The 16,709-nt window shown below is 38.6% G+C and overlaps 2 protein-coding genes across 2 annotated transcripts in view; both read left to right on the forward strand.

Moving 5' to 3' along the window:
* Positions 1–16,709, forward strand: part of tnnt2e (troponin T2e, cardiac) — a 296,670-nt gene that overhangs the window by 222,433 nt on the left and 57,528 nt on the right. The window lies entirely within an intron of this gene.
* The window catches only part of cald1a (caldesmon 1a), a 70,388-nt gene that overhangs the window by 6,435 nt on the left and 47,244 nt on the right, over positions 1–16,709 (forward strand). The window lies entirely within an intron of this gene.

The following is a 16,709-nucleotide window of genomic DNA, read 5'->3' on the forward strand; positions in this document are numbered from 1 at the left end:
TCAGGAGTAGCTTGATTCCCACCCATATTACTGTATGTGTACAGTATGGGTCCTAGCCCTACTTTCGAAATTTGATAACCCTTGGACTACCCTGTTTACCAGTTTTAGTCGGACTAACACAATGTCATATAATCGTTACTGAAGATAAAAAAAATAATAATAATTAACCTATTTAAATGAAAAATGGTGTGGACTTTATGAAGTTCTGTTGTTTTCTGAATATGTTTGATGTGATATTTTTTGTATTATTAACTCAGTATTTGTCCTTTGGTTTTCCTTTTCTGTAATTATTGTATATTTTAACATTAATTAAGACCATAGTATTCTATTTTTATCGCAGTAAAAAACAGTCTTATAACCCTAACACAATTCCAGCCAATCAGAGACTAGTGTATGGTCACTCCCAGCCAATCTAAAGTTAGAGGCGGGATTGCCTTTCCTCGACACCACTCTCTTTCGCTTCTGCAAAGTTTATATTGTCATTATTTTCATCAGCATGAGGTAAATACATACCCACCTTACTCACCTCAGGACTGCACGGTTTAGTATTTCACCTCAGTTAACACGCCTAAATCTGCTCCTCACCTTATTACCATCTCTTTATGTGCTGAATTTGGTATGCCCTAGAGAGAAAGCACAGATCTCTCTAGTGATGCGGTTCACCAGGAATGGAGTCTGCTTCTCTTGCTCTGCATGGTGTGTTAAATATGTCTTGACACCTATATATAAGCCGTACCTACGTTTCATTCCTCTGAGGGTTTAGTAATACTGGCAGTTTGTATTAGTTTATCAAGAATCATGTAAGTGCTGTAATTCATCACTTTGCATTTGCCTCCACGGTATCAGACAGCTGGCACAGATTTAGTGGCAGAAACAGGTTCCCTGTGAGTGGCGTTTAATTAAGGATGCTCTTCTGGGAGAGAGGCTGGCATCTGAGAGCCTCTTACCTCATAAGAAACGTGATAGAAACGGCTCTGTTCCAATCACTCGAGCTGTTGTTACACAACGCAGGTCTGGCTTTCTTAAAAGGGATTTTATAAGCGCTCAGCTGCAGTTCAATTGCAGCGTGACTCAGTCAGCGGGCCGGCTCCACGTCCCAGATACGGCCACTGTGATGCATTCAAGAAGCTGATGAGGGTATTTATGTGCTACTTGTACCATCAGTCAGCAAGGATATTCATAGTGGGAATGAATCAGCTTCTCAGCTGTTCTTAAGCTGACAGAATGGGGATAATCACACAGTTATAAGACTACATCGCTGGTGTGTAGGAGAGTGAACCATGTTAACAGATTAGCAGGGGGGCACACTGGCGCACTGGTACAGGGTTACAGCGGTCTCGATTTGTTAACCCTATGTCTAGTGGACATAAACAGAGTGCAGATTGGGCAGTTCCCTCTAATCGTGGGCATGTTCTGATTAATGAAACATGCATGTGATTACAAGAGGGGAAAAGATGCCCCAGACATGCAGTGTGTGTGAAAGACAGAGGAGGAAAGAGGGGCTACATGGCATAGTCTGCCCTCATTAGGGTCTACTTTAATGAACACGGCAGTGGCATGTACTCTTGTTACAGTAACGGCTTCTTTGTGTGTGGGTGTGTGTGTGTGTGCGTGCGTTTGAAAGACACAGAGAGCACATAAGTGCAGAGCTTCTTAAGACTATTACAGACATCTGAGAGACCACCTTGGATAATAATAACCTTCCACTTGTTACTTAATGATCAGTAAGAGCATCACAGCTGCCCAGACCTGCCTGAAGTCTAGCAGTCAAGCTCTCCACCAGCACAGCCACACGCTGCAGTTTGTGCCCGAATGTGTTTATGTGGCACAGGTGGACGGCTGGAAATAAGAGGGTTTTTTTATAGTGCAACCTTTTCAGATTTCACAATACTGCAGAGTCTACATCATTTCATGTTTTCAAGTCAGATCATCACAAAGTGCTCAGTGTGGCGTGTTAGAAGAGGGAACGCATTAATCCGTATATCTGTAGTCCTCAACCGGCAGAAAACCAGCAAAGAATTTCAGCAGGCCGTACAGAGGGCTCAAAGCATAATGTAGTAGAAATGAACAACGTATGAAAAATGGCTTAAGTATTATAGTGACTAAAGCTTCTGCACAAAATTACAGCAGATCCTCTGCTACCTATTGTTCCTTTCCTGGTCAGAGTAATGAAGAGACATTTTTTTCAAGCCAACAATAAAAACAATGTTCAAAGATAAATGGACCGAGAACTGTCTGTTTATTCTCAACTCGAGGTTCAAAACAGACATCATCTGTTCATCTAATCCATTCAGAGCCTGTGGCGCTTGTCAGAGTGTAGCAACATGAAGTGCCCTTCAGATGCTTGTATTGATAGCCATGTACAAATCATTTGTGGTAAAGTAAAGAAAATGTGTATACATTGCATGTGTATATATACATACTTAGCAAAAAAGAAACGTCCCTTTTTCAGGACTGTGTATTTCAACAATAATGTTGTAAAAATCCGAATAACTTTACAGATCTTCATTGTAAAGGGTTTAAACAATGTTTTCCATGCATGTTCAATTAACCATAATCAATTAATGAACATGCACCTGTGGAATGGTCGTTAAGACCTTAACAGCTTACAGAAAGTAGGCATTTAAGGTCACAGTTCTAAAAACGCAGGACACTAAAGAGACTTGTCTACCGACTGTGAAAAACACCCAAAGAAAGATGCCCAGGGTCCCTGCTCATCTGCGTGAACGTGCATTAGGCATGCTGCAGGAAGGCATGAGGACTGCTGATGTGGCTAGGGCGATAAATCGCCATCTCCGCACTGTGAGACGCCTAAGACAGCGCTACAGGGAGACAGGAAGGACAGCTGATCATCCTCGCAGTGGAAGACCAGGGTTAGAGGACGTTTCTTTTTTTGCTGAGTATATATATATATATATATATTTACTGTATACAGGGCTGTGAAAAACTGTTTGCCGCTTATGATATTTTATTTTGTTTGCATATTTGTCACAAGGTCGCCTTGCACCTTTAGGGTCTGGGTTCAATTCCCGCCTCAGGTTTGTGCATGGAGTTTGCATGTTCTCCCTATGCATGGTGGGTTAGTTTTTTCTACCACGGTCCAAAGACATGAAGATTAGGAAGATTAGGATAATAGACTTTCCCAAATTACCCATGGTGTGTGAATGAGTTAGTGAGTGTGTGTGTATGTGTGTGCCTTGCCATGGACCCCATCAGTAAGTCTCCTGAGATAGGCTCCAGACCCAGGCAACCCTGTATACAGTATAAAGTGGTAAAGATGATGATAATGATATTTGTCACACTTAACTGATTTAGATCACCAAAAAATTTTTAATATTATGCAAAGATAACCTGAGTAAATACAAAATGCAATTTTTAAATGATGCTTTTATTTATTAAGGAAAAAAGGCTTTCCAGACCTACCTGGCCTTATGTGAAAAAGTAATTGTGAACAAGTAACAGCATTAAAAAAAAAAATCAGTTACACAGTGATGGTCATTTTATTGGGCTAGTTATTACAGTAGGTTTAGGGGCAGTTCCTCCGATTTGTATTTAATTGGGTTAAGTGTAACAAACATATAAAAATCATAAAGAAAGACAATTGCAAGCTTAAAAAAACAAGTTTCAACAAGCCTATCCTTGCGTGACCACTATCGACCTAATGCTTTTCACAAGTTCCAGTGGAAAAGGTTCAGAAATGCGTCTCCTATCATCCATATCTTCCTCCTGACAAAAATACCGTGGCATGCTGCAATCTTACAAGCTGTTACAAGACTGCCTTTAGTGCTGAAAAGATTACTTCTCTGTCGTGCACATAATGTCTGAAATGCACCAAATAACCTGGAAATCATTAGTGCCCTTTATTGCCTTCTGTATGTAAAACATCTATAAAAAGTCTGTATACAATTTGTCTTTATTAGACTCAATAAAATGGGGTGTTAATTAGAGCTTTTAGTCGATTATGCAGTTTAATCAAGCTTTTGTTGGTCGCTTCAGTTGAATCATCGAGTCAGGTTTCAAGTCACGCTTTTACTATTTAGGTAAACTAACAAATGTTATTTTTGAGGAATTAACCAATACCTTAAAAATATACCATGTGTGTGTGTGTCTGTGTGTGTGAAGACCATAAAAACAGCTTGCGTGTAATGCAAATACTTGAATTTTCGCTTCTTCTTCTTCTATGTGTGGTTTATGCAATACCATTAACTACTGGACTGGAAAGGATTATCACTTTGTAAGAGAAATGACATTTAAAAAAATTAAAAACACAATTATTATTTTGCAAATATTTTCAATGTACAGACATGCCAGCTTTACCGCTTTATTATATGTATAGATGCTATTTATATAAATCAAACAGCAACTCCAAATATATAATAATAATAAGACGAAGAAAAAGAAGAACAGGTTTAATAACAGTATTTACATACATACTGTACACTATACTGTATGTATCAGCCATAACATTAACATCCACAACATTAAGCCCAATACAGTGTAGGTTCCCTGTGTGCCGCCAAGGCAGCTTTGGCCCCTCGGATCACGACTCCATAATACCTCTGGGGTGTGCTGTAGTGTATGGCACCAAGACATTGGTGGCAAATCCTGTGGGTTGTGGGGTGGCGCCTCTGTGGATTGGACTGGTTTGTCTGGTACATTTTATGCATGCTTCATTGGATTGAGAGCTGGAGAATTAGGCAAGCAGCTCAATAACCATGAAGTTTTTGCCTGCAGGCTGTGATGCACTGGTTGTTTAATACATTTCTATTTTGGCCAGCATTTGCTCTGTTCAGCAATTTGTTCTGCATTGGTTTTTCTGTGGGGTCAGACCAGACAGGATAGCCCTTGCTCCTCACAGACATAGATGAGCCTTGGGTGCCCATGATCCGGTTACTAGTTTACTTTTATATATTGATAATCATTTGTATTCAATTCACCTGCTGGTGGTGTATGACCTGTGTATCTAATCTAAAGCTGTTTATAATTATAATAAATGTAACAAATATTTTAGATTTTCCTCTGCATTTATGCTAGCAAGCAACAAAATAACTGGAACACCGGGATGCAGCCTCAGGTACGAGCTACATTTGAATTTAATGTGTTCATAGTGACAAATAATATAATAAACACTTGCTCTGCTATGTACTGTACTATTGTCCAAATTAATAAGAATAAAATAATCAGTTTTCCCTAGTATTAGTGAACCATACACTGTTAAATCTAAATAAATGCAGAGAGGACAGATGTTGTTCATCTGCAAATGCACACTGTGGTCTTGATCTAAGGAATGTTCTGAATTTACTAGACTATTTAGGTTTAGTGATGATATACAGTGATAGAAAATGAGTAAATGCCAGTCGCTTTGTCACTAACTAGTGTAAACATGGAGTGCCCCTTAAATATTAATAATACAGTAGATTCTGTAAATGTTGCTAGTGTCAGTTTCTATCTGAGCTATTCAAAAGACAGACATTGCACATTCACAAATGTTAGAAGTAGCAGTCACTACATGGCCACAAGAGACAAACCTGGAGTGACATCAGTGACTTATCATTTGCTGGTGTCAGCGCAAGGTCAGTCCGTCTGTTAGAGAGAGAAAATGAAAGTTCTGGACTGGCCGCTCGATGGTCAGGCAATTACACAGAAAAACAATGAAACCCAATATTTTAGATGACTAAAGTAATCCATCACAGGCCTTTAAAGTGCATCCAGTGCCTAGTACAAAGTGTGTCTGTGGGTTAAAGAGAAAAAGAAATGAGATGGACACAAAATAGAGACATTCCTCCCTCCCATATCCCGTTTTCCACCAAGGCGGTTCCAGAGTTAGTTTGGAGCCCAATTTCGAACCAGTTCTTCATTCTTTATACAGCCAAAGCACCGGCCCTCAGACATAAAAATTGGTTTTAAGCTAGAACAAAAAAACGCTTACGTCATAGACAGGGACGGGATAGTAACGAGCATGGTAAGAAGAGAATTTGTGACCTTCATGTTAATTTTTTTTTTTTTATTAATATAATGGCCACAAATGCTTTCTAATAATGATAAAACCAGGAGAACTCCTCGCAAAGCCATGTTGAAGGTAGCCATTGTAGTTGTTGTGCTTGCTCTTAGCATTTTTCCTGCTTGCAATTATTATTAGGGCCCAAACACTATAGGGTGCGCAGGGCGCTCTTGTTTACATAAGAATTTTTTTCCCAACATTTTGGGCTTTTGGGAATTTAAGGGTCTTAACATGCTCAAAAACTTATGAAAATAGGCAGACAGGTTCAAATCTGCTGCCATTAGTATTCCTGAGAGTCTGGGCCCCGAGCCATGCCTGGGGCCCTCACATGAGATTTTGCTGCACACTTGCACATATGCACGCAAAACCCAGTACACACTTAGAGCTCATTGAGCTGAACAACTTTCACATAGTCATAGGCCCAACTCAACAGGAAGTCAGTTATTTTGTGTTCTTGGCCAAAATGCACCCAAAGGAATTTTATATACTCTTCCTAGGGAAGACATTGTGTGATGTTTTTTTCCAGCATCTGGGGCTTTTTGGAGTTCTAAACATAAAATTCTCCCTTTTCTAAAATTATGTCATAATGGAATTGGGTTATCCCCTTTAAATGCATGTTTCCACTGTTCCAGCTGTCTTTCTGGATGGTTCATCATTGCTTGCAACTATATTTATTATATAAATATAGTTGCATATATATACCATATTTATTTTATATATATATATATATATATATATATATATATATATATATATATATATATATATATATATTGCCACTAGGGTTACCACTAGCATTCCTGGGACCGTAGAGATGTACATGAATGTATACAGTGATGTAATGAAATAACTCTCAAGCCCATGGAAAAACAAAGCCAGTTCTAACGAGGTTCGCTCTTGAACTAGCAGCAGAAAATGCACCTGGTTCACTTTGGTGAAATAAGGGTACCAGAGAGCTCAGTAAACAATGCTCTTTTGATTCCTGACCATAAATTGCTACAGCAAAGGTTTGTATGCTTTTCTGTTGCCCTACACAGGTGACACAGGTCCTCTTTGCCATGATTTTTTGCGCTTTAAAAACAAATGCTTGTTTATAAAAGCACTAGTGTAAGCTACTGAAAGAGTACTCGGATATTAAACTCAGACTCCTCTACTCAAGAAACTTTTGTGAGTCTCAGAGCTGGTAACTTTATTGCTAATTTGCATCATCTAAATCAGCCTTCACTAACAGGCGGACCACGGTCCGGGTCCGGACCGAGAAGCCATCCCATACAGACCCGGACCACTGATCTATCTATTATAGATCAGTGACCCGGACCTACAGCCTAAACGTCAACGTTAAGGTTATGATTTAAAAACTGTCGGGACGCTTCTATTTCAACCAGCGCAGCTGTATAATTGTATGGTAGTGGAAACGCACAAGCCAATTGCATGCCAGCTAAGCATACCACGTGATACCACTCAGCCTATCAAGTCTGATAAACATCGCAAGTCTACAGCGCAGACAGATGAGAGTGTTAAGCGGCAAGTTTCACATTAAAAAAGATGGTAAAAAAGAAAAGAAAGATAGCCATACATGAAACAGAGACACAGGCAACTGCGAAACAGGCGAGACAGACGGAGAAAAAGAGAAACAGACGAGTGAGATGGAGAAAGAGAGAAACAGACGAGTGAGACGGAGAAAGAGAGAAACAGGCGAGTGAGACGGAGAAAGAGAGAAACAGGCGAGTGAGACGGAGAAAGAGAGAAACAGGCGAGTGAGACGGAAAAAGAGAGAAACAGGCGAGTGAGACGGAGAAAGAGAGAAACAGGCGAGTGAGACGGAGAAAGAGAGAAACAGGCGAGTGAGACGGAGAAAGAGAGAAACAGGCGAGTGAGACGGAGAAAGAGAGAAACAGGCGAGTGAGACGGAGAAAGAGAGAAACAGAGAAACAGACCGTTTATACAATTTATAATAAAAAGTTAAATATATAAGCTTTTACACTAACTTGTTAGACATTATGATCTTCCGGACTTTTGCTTCAAAAAAAATTTTCTGACTGGACCTCTTTAAACTTTAGTTGAATACCCCTGATCTAAATGATGAGCCGTGTAAGCCAACTCTGAACACGTGTAACTTTTCCCATAAAAATATTGACATTTAAACTTAAGCTCTTTACTCTAAATACAGCCGTAAATTTTTTATTGCACGCTCCGTGTATCTGGCGTAGATTTTCTCCGACTGTTGCTGTAATGTTTCGATACATTTTGATCAAATCCAATATTCAAATTGATAAATTACACCAATCTAACAAACATTAATCACTTTGGTTAAGAATAATGCTCCTTAAGGATACTCCTTAATTAAAAGCCCCAGCGATGTGTTTTAAATAAATGACAGGCCATAAGACAGACCCATTATTAGGCAGTGTAATTGCAGTGCAGTGTAGTGTTTTGTCCATAGCTGCTTTACTGTATGTTGAGTGGCACTTACTTGAACAGACACACCAACCTGCTGATAATAGCAGTCAACATAAATATAAGCAAAAGAAGTGACTACACAAGTGTACTGGGAGGAGCACAGAGTGAGGCACAGGAAAGGGTTCTACACAGGAATGTGTGGTCTGAATATCCTTTGTAGCCGATACTCAGTCTCGCGCACGCATGCACACGCACACATTTCCCGCAGAGGATTTGCAAGCATTCTTGGGAAAACTTGGGAGAGTTTTACCTACATTGTGTACATTCTTCAGAGACATGATTGATGTGAGGCACATTAGCTTTGTTTGTCTTAGACTAAAGAGTATAAACTAGAATGTGTCTTTTGTGGTCCATGCTTCAAAGTACAAGGACTTTTCAAACCGTGTCTCTGGCCACACTCCCTGCTGTTGTCCTCAGCCTGCCTCATCACTGACCCGAGGGTCATACCTGCTTCGAATGATTGAAATACACACTGTTCTTTCATCGATTTTCGTTGATTGAAGCTCTACCCGGGATTCAGTCGGCCAAAGCTCACAAAGTAGTCCAGTGGACCGTAAGATAAACGCAGTAAGATATGTCATGTTATAATAAATAAAGGCATTAATAAGCATCAAATTGCCCTCAGATTTTACTTTGAAAATATGTTAAATGATAAATAAAACATGATGGGGTGCTGTTATGAGGTGTGGTTAATATTTTCCATGGTAGCATGGTGGCTTAGTGACACTGCCACCTTGCACACCCAGGTTCTGGGTTCGATTCTCATCTCCCTGTGCTTGGACTGTGGGAGGAAACCCAGCACAAACCAAATACATTCAGATTTGGGAATTGGTGTTCCTAAATTGTGCGTGTGTGTCCTGTGATGGATTGGCACCCAGGGTGTACCTCGCCTTGTGCCCTAAGTTTCCTGGGATAGGCTCCAGACCCTGTACAGAATAAACGTTATAGACGATGAGCGGGTACATGCCAGCCAGTGCTTTATTTCTCCTATGCCACAGCAATACTGCCTATATTTTTTATTAATTAATAAAAGACAAAATGTAAATAAGAAAAATTATTAAGGCCATGTGATTTAATCAATTATGACATTTATTTGTTCTTTTCAAGGTCAGTTCAATTATTTGATTAGATGGCCCAGTTTATTATTCACAATCGATTCAAATTTATTTAGGTATACTTACATACTTATGTTCTGTCTCAAATGGCTGAAGGTTGTGGATTACTGATAAGAGGGTCAGAGGTTCAAGGCCCAACATGGCCATGCTGTCAATGTTGGGCCTTCAAGCAATGCACTTAACCACCTCTGCTCCATGGATGCTAAAATATGACTGACCTTGGGCTCTGACCTCAGCGTTCCAACAGGCTAGGATTTGCAAAGAATTTTTTTTACAGTGCTTTAATGTGTTTTTGGTAAATGAGGGCTACTACCTCTTATATTCTGCTATTTAGTTCTCATCTATATCAGTCTTTAATTTATTTAATCTAAGATGAAAGACCTTGAAGAAAGACACTAGTGTTCAATAACTATATAAAGTACTATAACACACCAAGAGCAAAGAAAAAAAATCTGATTGGCCCTCAGGAACTAAAGACTCCGACCTTCCATTGGAAATAAGTGTGTAAGAATGTTTGTAATGCAATAAATAAAATTGACTAGTGACTTTTTTATTTTGAGAAATATAATGCTTTCACTAAAGGTGTCCCTATTGGTCTCCTTACAGTAAACTATTACACACTTAAAAAAAAAATCATTTATGTGGGTCCCCAAGTCCACAATAGCATATCACAAAATATTACGACACATTGCAGACAGAACTACTGTCCAAGTCATGCTGTAATCTTATGAGTATTGAAACTTGGCAAGGGTCAGCTAGTTTAATGCAGAGAAGTTAGCATTTCGTTAAGTGCTAGTTAGGATCACATATATTGATCACAATATCAATGTAGCATCCAGTTGCCCAGCACAAATAAGACATAATTAGATTTTCAGTGGTGTTATTTATTTCCATGAACCATTCAGTCAAACATCAGACATTTCTGATGTGTAAATGCGCTAAAATGTTCTGCACATTCATGCTACATAAACAGTATGTGCCTTTCCACAATGCTGTTGCAGTACATGCTCAATAGACAAACTTTCACTAGGTGTGAACTCAAATCAATTTTCAGTTCAAGCTGTCTTTCTTAGCATGCTTTAGAGCTGTTGCTGCTTCAGGGCCATTTATGCACAGCCTAGCTAAAGGGTGCCTGACAAACAGAGGCTGATATAAGAAGGATGTTTTAAAAGACATCAGAAAATTCTCAGGTTTATGTCGAACATGGTTTTACAGTATGTGGCATGAAATGTTACAGTAGGATAGGATTTCCAGCAAAATGCACTGCGCCTCCTTTCACACATGATCTATAGATTTAAGGTGTGCATATACATCATCACGGTGCATGCCATAGAGATCTAGGTTGTGTGTGCATGCTACCATGCTAGTTGTGTGATCAAAAATTATTATTTTTGTTTTGTATTTCACTTTTAAGCAATTTATATAGTCACTTGGAATTTATTACATATATTTTATTGAGGCTGTTAAACCGTTACCATTAAAAACATCTTCAACATCTTCTGTAATTCTGTATTTGTCCCAACCATTTAGTTGAACTGGTCCAATTGTTCATGCCCTCTTAAGATGTTGATAATAATAAATTTAATTTAACCCCAATTTTAATTTCAAAACCTGTAGTGTGTATATAAGCAGAACGTTAATTCTAAGGGTTTAACAAGAATATTGTATTATCCGTTGAGGAATTACAGCCACTAAAAAGTAATTGAACAATTGACTGACAAGCAGTTTGATGGCGAGTTGTGGCCTGTTTTAGTTATTTCAGGCAAATTTGGGAAAAATCTTTAAAAAACAGTCTACAATCAAGAGACACCTTCATGAATGTAAATACAGAGCGTTTACCTCAAGATGCAAGCTACTGGTAACAGTCAAGAACAGAAAGACCATGGAAATTTGATAGGAAACATCTTTTTCAAAATCCCAGATTAAATGTATCAGTATAATTGTAAAGGAGGAATATGGAAAATGATAATTGCTCATGACCCAAAGCAGGCAGTTTTATGGCATGAGTATGTATGATTGTCGATGGAGCTAGGGCACTAGATTGATGATGTGACTACTGACACAAATATCAGTATATTTCTGAAGTGTATAGAGCTCTACGTTGTGCTCAGATTCAGTCAAATGCTGCAAAGCTGATAGGACAGAGCTTAATCATACAGATGGATAATAATCCAAAATGTACAGCGAAAGCAGCCCAAGGGAAGAAAAAGGGTCGAGTTAGTCACCTGACCTTAACTTAATTGAGCAGGCTTTTCACTTAGAGAAAACAAAACTGAAGGTAGAAGAACCTACTCTAACCCATTGTCCTCTAAGCTCCTGCACTCTAATCTACTGTAATTTTAAAAACTCTAATCTCCAGTACCTAAACTACTCTAACCCACTGTACTCTAGTTTATTTTACTCTAGAGATCTAAACTGATCTAATCTACTGTACTTTAAATATCTCGACGCACTGTACTATAATTTCATGCTCAATGCTAATCTATTTTAACCTAATCTACTCTAGATTAGTATTAGTCTGTTCAAATACTCTTTTGCTATACCTCTAAACTACTCAAATCTCCTATAAGATACAATACTCTATTATACCCTAAATATTCTGCACTTTGATTAATAGTATTCTATTCTAATCTAACCCAATCTGTTCCATCCAATCTGCTACAATCTACTTTGATCTGCAATGTTCTTCTCTAATCTACTCTGCTAACATACACTAAGATACTCTGCTCTAATCTAATCTACTGTAAACTGTACTTGACTTTGGTGCACTGTTTCACTCTAATCTACGCTAATCTTATCTAATGCACTTCAATGTATTTATAAAGGAACATTACGAATATGGAATTGAGTTAATTACATTCATTAGTGAAAATATTTATTGCAACAGGTTTACCACTAATGTTATTATTTATACACTGAAGGATCCAAGATTAATTCCCTGAAGATGCAGCTGTTGGATGACAGGTTGAACAATTTTGACTTGTGTCTCTATTTTTCCACTTATTATGTAACTGTTTTTAGCTATATAAAAGGCCAAAGTACTGAAAGTTAAAACCCCATTCAAAACAAAAATTCAGGAGGGAGTGCAGTTTTTTTTTTCTTTGTTTTTCTTCAGATCTCGTATTTCTCTGTATGTGGAGCACATATTCGGTTCGCTAAAGAAATGAGAGGTTTTTGCTTGGCTTTGGACAGCGTGGGCACTTTAAGTGAGAGTGTGTGTGTGTGTGTGTGAGTGATTCTGACAGTGCTGTCGTTCACTTCATGGGCTGCAGATAGAGCTCTCCCTCTCCCACTCTGTGGTCAGTGTGTTTGAGTGCGAGGACTCTATCTTACTGCACAGCATGTTATAAACCCTCTCCCTTTTCCCTTTTTTTTTCCCCTGAACTTACGGGAAAAGGAGCTTATTTCTTACCATATTTGGTCATGTGGAGCAGCACCAATAAGCTGCAGACTTTTGATGCTGCATTCGCATCATTTTTTTTTCCCTTCAACATTCTTTTTTTTTTTCTTTTTTTTTTTTTTTTTAGATCTTGCATGCCAGTGCTGACTGATAGAGGTGCAATCTCTGGAAAGCGCACGAGAGCACCATTTAAAGCAAGCTTTTTTTTTCTTTTTTTTTTTTTTAAAGGACTTACATTGCTTACATGGTGTTGCAATCTGAGAACAAACTCTTTAGGCAGATATGCAGATGCATATTCTCTAACCTAATTATCTCATTCTGAAGAAAAAGAGGAATTGTAACAAAAAATACTTTACTACTGGCATTTTTTAGAAGATGATAATGTTGGATTTAAGAGCATATTTGTGGCATGCAACAGATTTAGTAGCTCAGATTTATAGTTCTCTAACTCAGAAGTTTTAGCTTGATGACAGAGTAGAGTTGAATGATGGGCCTCAGTGCTGAGTTTACTCGCTAGATCCCAGCTCTCTAATCAGAATCAGGCATGTCACTTCTTCTGTCAACATGTTACAATCAAATTTTATATACATGCCGAAAGTTCAGGTTTGGAGAACTTGATATTCATTGACGTCTGTTCAGTTGCAGGGGGTTTTGTTTAGGGAAACATCTGAGATGTGTTTGTTCTATATTCAGGTAATTTAAACCTAACAGTACTAAAGTGATTCACTGGACAAGGCTGCATACTGAAGAATGTGATCCATTGTCTGGGAATGTGGGAGTCTCGATTTCCATTCTCAAATAGCAATACCTAAGACTCCTTTCTTAGACGTTGCTTTATTCATGTAACCATGTCATTCTAATTAAATTAACTAAATGAATAGAATCGATTTGTATTTGCTAAGAGTAATGCTAAGAGAACAGATATAAGGCTGAATGGCTGTAATGCAAAAAAATAAAATGTATAAGACTTGGGTATGTTGTACTTGTACTAAGGATATTCCCTGTTTTAGTTTCAAAGTCAACCTATTAAGCAAAATTCACTTTTTAGTCATTTCTAAACATTCAGATGAGTCTCCAGTAAATGGGTGGAATAGATTCAGTTATAAAACAGTGAAACGCAACTGCATTTATGACTCACATGCTTACATGGAGCGGCACGGTGGTACAGTGGCTAGACTAGATTCTAGATTCCCGTCTCTGTGCATAGAGTTTGCATGTTCTCTTCGTGCTTGGTGGGTTTCCTCTGGATACTCCAGTTTCCTCCCACAGTCCAAAGACATTTACATTTAGGCATTTGGCAGACGCTCTTATCCAGAGCGACTAACATTTTTATCTCAGTTGAGGGTTAAGGGCAAGGGCCCAAGGGCCCAACAGTGGCAACATGGTGGCCACATGGTGGTTGTGGGGTTTGAACCTGGCATCTTCCGAACCGTAGTCCAATACCTTAACCACTGAGCTACCCCTGGCCTAAAGACAAAGACATGTAGGTTAGGTTGATTGGCGTTCCCATATTGCCCGTAGTGTGTGAATGAGTGTGAGTGTATGTGTGTGTGCCCTGCGATGGATTGGCACCCTGTTCAGGATGTGCCCTAAGCCTCCTGGGATTGGCTCCAGGCCCCCGTGACCCTGAATACAGGATAAAGCGGTATAGAAGATAGGATGCTTACATGGATACCATAAGGACTATGGCTAGCTTTAAGTATCTGTTGAATGAATCGCTATTCTTTTGTGTGGCATTTCATGTATCACTACACTGACTTCATAAAAACAAAATAATAATTTATATATGGTTGCATACAAAGTGGTAAAATGTTGTTTGTTTCTCTATAATCCCACAGCACCGCTGTAAATTATTCACAGAGCACACTGTCCTATGTGGTAGGAGCATTTTATTTGCTAAAGTCTGTTTAGAATTATAGCAAAATCTGTTTTTTTGTTTTATATTTATAAATTTGTGATATTTACATACAGTAATTGCAATACAATATATTGTGATAATATCATATTGGGAATTCTCTGGTGATTCCCATGCCTAATCTCCAGTGTGCGTGTACTGTACAAATAAAAACGTTAGAGGGGGAAAAACATTCCCTGCTTTTTGTCATTTTTCCATTAAGATTTTTCCCCTGCTGTGACCTTATATAAGACAATCCCCTTCCCTGGCTTGTTACTCAGCTCTGTTGTCCAGTGGGTGTGGGGCTCTGTAGTAGCTCATTTACATTCACTCTGAAATGGCACATTTGGAGAAAGAATGAAATAAAGGGAGTTTGGGGGACCTCTGAGACCTATGTTAACTTGTTAAAGAAAAAGTCAAATATGGGACCTTTAAAGGCAGAAATCTCAATTTAAATTTAAATAAATGTTGGTGTTACATTTAGTCTAAATGCTATTTTGAAAGCTTGATTTGTGCCAATCAATTTGGCTTGGTTGGAATAAAGCAATGAATATGGGCAGGAATATGGTTTTAAAGTACAACAGTGTAATTACTCTCATCATATTCTCATATAACGACCTGATTATTAATGTAATTGTATTTATTGCACCATATGATTATAGTATTATTGTGATTTTGTGGGCATGTTTTTTGTCAGTTACCAACAATGAAAAACCAATCACCACAAAAAGAAAAAACCTGATTGATCAAAAGAGAGACAATTTCTGTTCTGTCTGTTGCTTCTCTCTTTGATTTTTCATCTTCACTGCATTGTGGCGCACATTTGTTTGGTGACAGCAATGGAATGCAGTCACCGTATTCGCCTGCCAGAAACTCCACTGAATTTATGGCTGAACATCCTGCTCTCTCTCTCTCTCTCTCACTCTCTCTCTCTCTCGCTCTGTAAATGTGCTGATGCATTATTATCGAGTCCAACACACAATGCACATTCTCTTAGGCAGGGCTGCTCTCCAGCCAACTGACCATGGCCAAACAAATCATCTCCATGATGACAGATAGTACAGCCCTCGTCTATATCCAGAGACATAATGTGGAAGCTAAAGAGGATCGGGAATGGTGACTCTCTCCTCCATTTCTTTCCTCGTCACTGCTGCAGTAAGCCTTTGAGACGTTGCAGGTCTCATTATATCTCGCATATAAACACAGCTGTGAGATAACGATGGCTGTCGCGCAGTGAAGTTTTACTGCACAGCGTGGAGTTTGAGAAAGCTTTCCGTCAGATAACAAGCACAAGCAGTCAAAGCAGGTCCAGTCTAGTGTTGTGGGAGTGTTAAATGACACATAGAATCTTAAATATATACATAATTCTATACTAAGATTAGGATCTCTCTTACACACACACACACACACACACACACACACACTGTTTGAACTGTGAAACGCATCTGCATTCATGACTCACATGCTTACATGGATACCATAAGTACTATATGGCTAGCTTAAAGATTTATACTTCTCACATGGATGTTGTAAATTTGTATCTTAATACTGCTGCTGTTAGAGATGGGTGGGGGGGAATGATTCAATTAGATATCATAATTCTTTTCTGTGGCAATTCATGCATTGACACACTGACTCATATTATAATTTTTTTTAAATAAAATTTTCATTCGTGGTGGTGGTGAAACATTAACTATTCACACATTAGCAAGAAGCACATCAAATTTTTTCGCATAAAAGAATCAGGGTATTTAGAAAATCACAATGCTTAAAGATTCGCAAAAAAAATTGAATCAGCACCTGCTGTAGGTATCATAATAACAGGTGAGATTGGGAGAT

Source organism: Clarias gariepinus, chromosome 12 (assembly GCF_024256425.1).
Source record: "Clarias gariepinus isolate MV-2021 ecotype Netherlands chromosome 12, CGAR_prim_01v2, whole genome shotgun sequence".
Taxonomy (NCBI): Eukaryota; Metazoa; Chordata; class Actinopteri; order Siluriformes; family Clariidae; genus Clarias; species Clarias gariepinus.